Here is an 8593-nt window from a genome sequence, read left to right on the forward strand (position 1 = left end):
TAGGAGTAGTAGACTAGTAGTCAAGGTTTGTTCATTATCGAAAATAAAATTCATAATAACAGCAATAAAACTTATAAGTTATAACTCCAAATGACAAGGTGGTTCGTTGTATTTTGCTAGAAATATAAACTTGAAATTTTCAAATAATTAGTAAGTTTTAGACATTAGGTATTCTCACAAGGCAACATTCCGAAACAGTAGGAGCTACCACAAACAGCAATTTAATTTGTTGTCCGTATTTTTTCTGGTGACACGGACATCTCCATAAGTGATAATTTAAGTCGTCCTCAATAAATTTAGTTTTGTTTACACATAACATCCAAACTTTTGTTTTATAACCTTAAATTGAAAGTAAAAATATTTTGAACAGTAATTGTATTCCAAAGTTTTTTTTGTTTTTTTTTTTGCTTATAACCAGGAGTTTCAGGGCCGATGTCCTTATTCCCCCTCAGGATCCGGGTAAGACCAGGTGAAAGCCCCTGGTTAAGTGGAAATGACTAGCAATTTCGCGTTTGCGGGGAATCGATACCTGGTTTGGACCAACAGGGCAACCAACAGGGCAACGCTTCCTCAAATGAAACCACTAGAGCATGACCACTTGGTTTCTTTTCCACAATTGATAATAAATAATCAATAATAGACTGATTGGTACCATTTAAATAGGAATTTTATTTGTCATAATACTCAATCTATTTACTTTTGGAATTTTCATACCCCAACTTTTTGGTTAGAAGAAAAATACTTCATTTAAAATATCTTTGTCTAAAAATACTTCATGTTGAATTATTGGTGGATTCAAGTTTACGACTTAATAATTATTAACAAATATTACAAAATCATTTAACGACGTTAAATGTTAACCATGTGTATATAAATAGATATATAGACTTTTTATTCAAAATCTTACAAATATATTGGTGTGGTCTAGTAGTAACAAGTAGTTTATTTAATGTTACTGCGTTAATACGATTGATAAGCAGGTTTTTTACACCTACTTATATGTTGAATGTGTGTGTTCAGTTCAATTCCTCTAAAACACAAACATGTCGCTGCAGTTATAGAGGGTGTCAATCCAGTCCACTGTATTACTATCAATCAAGATGTGTACAAAAACAACTAAGTCAAGCCAAATTATAAAGATGGTGGGTTTCTAGTAACAATCCTAGATCAGGATTCAAACAAGTAAAAATGAGAACTTAACAGCTCTACTCGATCAATAGGTCGAGTAGAACCAACAGGTGACAAAATTAAGAACTAAAATGCAATCAACAGGGGATGCAAATAAAGGATACAAATAACAGGTAAATAAAAGTGCAATCAACAGGGGATACAAATAAACCTAATAGAAGTTCTAAGGATGAATTCATTGATAAGGGTAACTCTAGGGTTCATCAAATGGCTAATAGGCGAAAGGTAGATACCCATGACGATAGATTCAAAAACTGGGTCAATCCACTCTCGTGACAGAGACCCCCATAACTCTACCACTTCCTAATCTCAACTCTCGTTGATGAAACATAGCAGAGCAGGGTTTAAGAAACAATCTACCAAAGCCAATAGGCAGACAAGTCAATCCCTTGGTCGAGTCTACAGATCTCTGGAATTCGTAGGCAGACATCCATTTGAACGTCTTTTGGACGCTGGACGTCTATGATCGAATCTCCACATTAGCCACCGAAAACCGCATAGGGGCCAAGCGAATCCAGAAGGGAATAAACCTAAACACTAACCACCTAACTAACCTAGAGATTACCCTAATCTAATCCATCCTCAAGAACCCTAATCACTACTCATGCAACATTCTCAAGAACACAAATCCATAAATTACTAAAATCATACCAAAATGTAGATCTAAACAAGCTAAACAACTTTACTTAAACAATCAAATGCAAAAACGAAATAGATTAAGAATAATTAAGGTTTCAAGATTCATAAAAACAAAGAAAAACTGAAAGATAAAGCATTGATATTTTGGACAAACCCCAAAATGATCTATTTATAGTAAAATGTTGAAACCCTAGATTCACTAGAAGACAAGAGACTTGAAGCGATTTGGGCAAATACTCGATCTTGGGGATCGAGTAAAGAGGGTGCTGCAAAGTCTGCGCCTTTGTGTCTATGCTCCGAGTGATCAATTGGTCGAGTAGATGCTTCATCCTCTCCTATCCGTATGCTTAGATGTCTGGTTGAGTGGGGAATGAGGAGGATCCGAAGACGCTTTGATAGCCCAACAAGTCTTGTAGAGATGGTCACCCTAGGTCGAGTAAATGGATCGAGTAGTGGATCGAGTTGGAGGGGCGAGTAGATCAATCTGCTGCTTCATCTGAGGTTGCCTTGATCGAGTAGGAGGGTCGAGTAAACTGCAGCCTCCTCTGTGGCATCCTGGATCGAGTAAAGAGGTCAAGTAGAATGATGTCTCTTCTGTAGCTGCCTGGATCGAGTGAATGGATCTAGTAGAGTCCTTTTAAGCTCCTTTTGCACCTGAAAACACACCAAAACATGCAATGCGGATGCAAGATGATCCTAGATGCCTAAGTATGCAAAACAAGCTAAAATGGTGCAAAATGATATGATACAATGAGCAAATGCAAAGCTAAATGATGATTAACATACACCTAAAATGTGTAAAATACAGTGTTATCAACAATCAAAACTCCATCTTTCTCGAACCATTTCTTTTATCTCTCCACCTTTACCTTAATTCTTCTCCACTTCCGCAACTAACCTACTCCACGACCACAAAAATAACATATCCAGCACCGTCGTCATCTTTGTCTCAATCTCTCATGTGTTAAATGTATTTAAATTTAAATTTGTAGGAGTGAAGAAAATGATGTATTTAAATTTGTATGACGTCATTCATTATAGAAAATAAGACATCAAAAGAAGTTCTATGCAAGTTGAATAACAAACGTGTTACCACCAGATCAAGCAATATATTTGTAGAAGTTTGTAAAAATATTGTATTTATTTATTCTTACATGGAAAGTTAAAATTTAATGTAGTTTACTGATTCTAAAACGCCTCGTTAACGGCTGTTAAGGAGAGAGATTTGAATCTACTAACAATTTAAAAATAAAGTTTTTAAGACAAAAATATTTAAATGAGGTATTTTATCTTCTTTGGCTTTGGCTTTGGCTTTGTATCTTCTAGCAAGGAAACACTACTATAGCTTTTGGGATCTGGTTGCGGTTCTAGTTCTTATACTCATTCATATACATGACATCTAGTCATATTTGACTCCAAAACACTATACGTGCTTCTTCTTACTTCTCATTGTTTTGATAGTGTAGCCAAAATCCGTATGAATTTTCTGTTTTAGATCTTCTAAAAGGGAAACACTACTTTAGCTTTTGGGATCCAATTGCGGTTCTAGCTCTCATACTTAATCATACACTTGACATCTACTCATATTTGACTCCAAAACACTAACCAAGCGTTTTCTTGTTTCTCCATGCTGTGATGGTGTAGCCGAAGTCCATATGAGTTTTTTGTTTAAGATCTTCTAACAAGGAAACACTATTTAAGCTTTTTAGATCCCGTTGTTGTTCTAGTTCGTATACTCAATCATACACGTGACATCTAGTCATATTTGACTCCAAAACGCTAACAAAGCTTCTTATTGTTTTTCAATGCTTTGATGGTGTAGCCGAAGTCTGTATGAGTTTTTAGTTTTGGATCTTCTAATATGGAAACACTACTTTAACTTTTTGGATCTAGTTGCAGTTCTAGTCTTATACTTAATCATACACATGAAATCTATTCATATTTGACGCCTTTAGTTCTCAATGCTTAATGAGAAGCCCTATTCCTAACAAGCACACTACTCAGACAAATTGATTGAAGCAAACAACATAATTGAGTATGAAAGCTTAAATACAGCAATAAAGATGAGGGAAAGAAAGGATCTCTTCACTGAATTGAAACTGAATGAATCTCTGAAGAAAAGGGGATGAATAGCTTATGTCTCTCAAAATAGGGTTTGTAAAAAGCTTGATAAAAAGAAAATAGGTCTAAAACAATGTATATAAACACTATAAATCGTCCAGGGACTAATAATGCAAATAGGGAAGTTTTCTGGAGCAAATTTCCTCTTCTGTAAACTTGAAAGCGTCATGGACTTTGTTTGGCCGAAGCTAGTGTCGATCGACACCAGGAGTGTGTCGATTGACACTCCTCTTGATTCCTGAGTCCAAAAGCATCCTCAACTTCCTTTTCCTTAGCTTTTGCTCCAAAATGTCTCCTCATCTCCATTGTTGTCCCATTGCATGGAATACCTGAAAAAACACTAAAAAGACTCGAGAAATAACATAAAGACTCAAAAACCTATATCTAAAACATAGATAAAATCATTGAAAATAGGGTTCTATCAAAGATCCAAAACCAAAAACTCTAACGGACTTTTGCTACACCATCATAGCATTGAGAAGCAAATAAGCTTTGGTAGTGTTTTGGAGTCAAATATGACTAGATCTCATGTGTAAGATTGAATATAAGAACTAGACCGACAAACGGATATTGAATACTTAAGTAATGATTGCTTGTTAGAAGATACAAACCCAAAGACTCACACAAACTCTGGCTACACCCTCAAAGCTTTGAGAAGCAAGAAGAAGCTTGGTTAGTGTTTTGGAGTCAAATATAACTAGATGTCATGTGTATGATTAAGTATAAGAACTAGAAGCGCAACGTGATACCAAAAGCTAAAGTAGTGTTTCATTATAAGATGATCCAAAAACAAAAAATCATACAGACTTCGACTACACCATCAACGTATTGATAAGCAAGAATAAGCTTGGTTAGTGTTTTGGAGTCACATATGACTAGATCTAATGTGTATGATTGAGTATAAGAACTAGAACCGCAACCAGATCTTGAAAGATTAAAAGATTAAGTAGTGATTCCTTGTTAGAAAATAAAAACCCAAAGACTCATATGGACTTCGGCTACACCATCAAAGCTTTGAGAAGCAAGAAGAAGTTGTTGACGAGCTAATTGGAAGAAGCGGACCTGAAAATGTTAAACCACTCGACCCCCTGGTCGAGTAGATGCTTCACTACTTCAACAGACCACTTGACCCCGTGGTCGAGTAAAAGACCTCAGCACTCCACGTCACCACTCGACCACGTGGTCGAGTACCACCAGGACAACCACTCGATCACATCACTAGACCCCCTGGTCGAGTATCATCATGCCCACCACATCACCTTCACTCAATCACTCTACCAACAGGTCGAGTATCACTATTATCATACACTCGACCAATCACACTACCAACATGGTCGAGTATCACCATCATCATTCACTTGACCAATCACTCTACCAACAGGTCGAGTATCATCATCATCACTCACTCGACCAATCACTCTACCAACAGGTCGAGTATCACCATCATCATTCACTCGACCAATCACTCTACCAACATGGCCGAGTTCCACCATTATCATTCACTCGACCAATCACTCTACCACCAAGTCGAGTACTACCACCACCATCCACTCGACCAATCACTCTACCACATGGTCGAGTCCCTTATCATCATTCACTCGACGTCTTTACTCGACTGCCAGCTTCAGAGTCTTCTCCATTCCGCACTCAACCAGACACTCGAGCACAAGGAAGAAAAGAAGACTTTAGCTTATCACTCGACCACTCACTCGACCACCTGGGTCGAGTACTGTTCTTAATCCGTCCTAATACTGCGTCGTTTTGAGTATTAGGGTTTGAGAAATATTTCGCTATAAGTAGCATGCACTTAACATTTTCGACAAGAAGTTTTTTATCTAGTTTTATTTCCGCAGACTTAGATTTGGTTAATGAACTTGTTATCTAGGGTTAATTTATTGAGCATGCCAATCACCTGTAAACTGAGGAAACGAAACTACTCAATTACCCCATCCTTGGGAATTCTTTATCTGATTGAATTCTTTGTTTACTCTACTAATGTTTACTACATCTTGTCATCTGTTGCTTAGTTTCTGCAATTCTTTACTGTTACTCGACCTAATACTCGACCACCCAGTTGTCTGGCAACACACTGTGCAGTCGAGTATCCCTGTTATACTTTCTGTCTGTTACTCGACCTATCACTCGACCTCACCCAGTCCTCTGCAAAGAGCTGTGTTGGTCGAGTGTTTTATTGTTTTTGCTTGAATTTCTGTTTTCTGCATGTTCACTTAGAACTTCTAGAACACACCAAGACCTGTTATTGCTTGGCTTGACTTAGTGACTTCTGATCACATCTTGATTGTTAGCCTCACACCCATTTGGATTGACAACCTTCAGTACTACAACGACATGATAGTGTTTTAGGATTAATTGATTTTAAAAACCTATTATCACTTCTAACAAGGAAACACTACTTAGGCTTTTAAGATCGGGTTGCGGTTTAAGTTTTTATACTCAATCATACACATGACATCAAGTCATATTCGACTCCAAAACACTAACCAAGCTTCTTCTTGCTTCTCAAAGCTTTCATGGTGTAGCCAAAGTCCGTATGAGTCTTTGGCTTTGTGTCTTCTAACAAGGATACAATTCTTACGGCTTTAAGATCCGATTGCGGTTTAAGTTCTTATACTCAATCATACACATGACATCAAGTCATATTCTACTCCAAAACACTAACCAAGCCTCTTCTAGCTTCTCCAAGCTTTCATGGAGTAGCCAAAGTCCGTACGAGTCTTTGGCTTTGTATCTTCTAACAAGGAAACACTACTTAGGCTTTTAAGATCGGGTTGCGGTTTAAGTTTTTATACTCAATCATACACATGACATAAAGTCATATTCGATTCCAAAACACTAACCAAGCTTCTTCTAGCTTCTCAAAGCTTTCATGGTGTAGCCAAAGTCCGTATGAGTCTTTGGCTTTGTATCTTCTAACAAGGAAACACTACTTAGGCTTTTAAGATCGAGTTGCGGTTTAAGTTCTTATACTCAATCATACACATTACATCAAGTCATATTTGACTCCAAAACACTAACTAAGCCTCTTCTAGCTTCTCCAAGCTTTCATGGTTTAGCCAAATTCTGTATGAGTTTTTGGCATTGTATCTTCTAACAAGGAAACACTACGTAGGCTTTTAAGATTGGGTTGCGGTTTAAGTTCTTATACTTAATCATACACATGACATATAGTCATATTTGACTTCAAAACACTAACCAAGCTTCTTCTAGCTTCTCAAAGCTTTCATGGTGTAGCCAAAGTCCGTATGAGTCTTTGGCTTTGTATCTTCTAACAAGGAAACACTACTAAGGCTTTTAAGATCGGGTTGCGATTTAAGTTTTTATACTCAATCATACACATGACATCAAGTCATATTCGACTCCAAAACACTAACCAACCTTCTTCTTGCTTCTCAAAGCTTTCATGGTGTAGCCAAAGTCCGTATGAGTCTTTGGCTTTGTGTCTTCTAACAAGGATACAATTCTTACCGCTTTAAGATACCATTATGGTTTAAGTTCTTATACTCAATCATACACATGACATCTAGTCATATTCTACTCCAAAACACTAACCAAGCTTCTTCTAGCTTCTCAAAGCTTTCATGGTGTAGCCAAAGTCCGTATGACTCTTTGGCTTTGTATCTTCTAACAAGGAAACACTACTTAGGCTTTTAAGATCGAGTTGCGGTGTAAGTTCTTATAATCAATCATACACATGACCTCAAGTCATATTCGACTCCAAAACACTAACCAAGCCTCTTCTAGCTTTTCCAAGCTTTCATGGTGTAGCCAAAGTCCGTATGAGTCTTTGGCTTTGTATCTTCTAACAAGGAAACACTACTTAGGCTTTTAAGATCGGGTTGCGGTTTAAGTTCTTATACTCAATCATACACATGACATAAAGTCATATTCGACTCCAAAACACTAACCAAGCTTCTTCTAGCTTCTCAAAGCTTTCATGGTGTAGCCAAAGTCCGTATGAGTCTTTGGCTTTGTATCTTCTAACAAGGAAACACTACTTAGGCTTTTAAGATCGAGTTGCGGTTTAAGTTCTTATACTCAATCATACACATTACATCAAGTCATATTTGACTCCAAAACACTAACTAAGCCTCTTCTAGCTTCTCCAAGCTTTCATGGTTTAGCCAAATTCTGTATGAGTTTTTGGCATTGTATCTTCTAACAAGGAAACACTACGTAGGCTTTTAAGATTGGGTTGCGGTTTAAGTTCTTATACTTAATCATACACATGACATATAGTCATATTTGACTCCAAAACACTAACCAAGCTTCTTCTAGCTTCTCAAAGCTTTCATTGTGTAGCCAAAGTCCGTATGAGTCTTTGGCTTTGTATCTTCTAACAAGGAAACACTACTAAGGCTTTTAAGATCGGGTTGCGATTTAAGTTTTTATACTCAATCATACACATGACATCAAGTCATATTCGACTCCAAAACACTAACCAACCTTCTTCTTGCTTCTCAAAGCTTTCATGGTGTAGCCAAAGTCCGTATGAGTCTTTGGCTTTGTGTCTTCTAACAAGGATACAATTCTTACCGCTTTAAGATACCATTATGGTTTAAGTTCTTATACTCAATCATACACATGACATCTAGTCATATTCTACTCCAAAACACTAACCAAGCTT

The 8593-nt window shown here is 37.1% G+C and overlaps 1 pseudogene across 1 annotated transcript; it reads left to right on the forward strand.

Moving 5' to 3' along the window:
- Window positions 1-5191: 5191 nt before the first annotated feature.
- AT2G07880 lies at window positions 5192-5713 on the forward strand (annotated as a pseudogene; the record flags this gene model as incomplete). The annotated part of the gene is made up of 1 exon: window positions 5192-5713.
- Window positions 5714-8593: the final 2880 nt, after the last annotated feature.

The sequence above is a fragment of the Arabidopsis thaliana genome, chromosome 2 (assembly GCF_000001735.4).
Source record: "Arabidopsis thaliana chromosome 2, partial sequence".
Taxonomy (NCBI): domain Eukaryota; kingdom Viridiplantae; phylum Streptophyta; class Magnoliopsida; order Brassicales; family Brassicaceae; genus Arabidopsis; species Arabidopsis thaliana.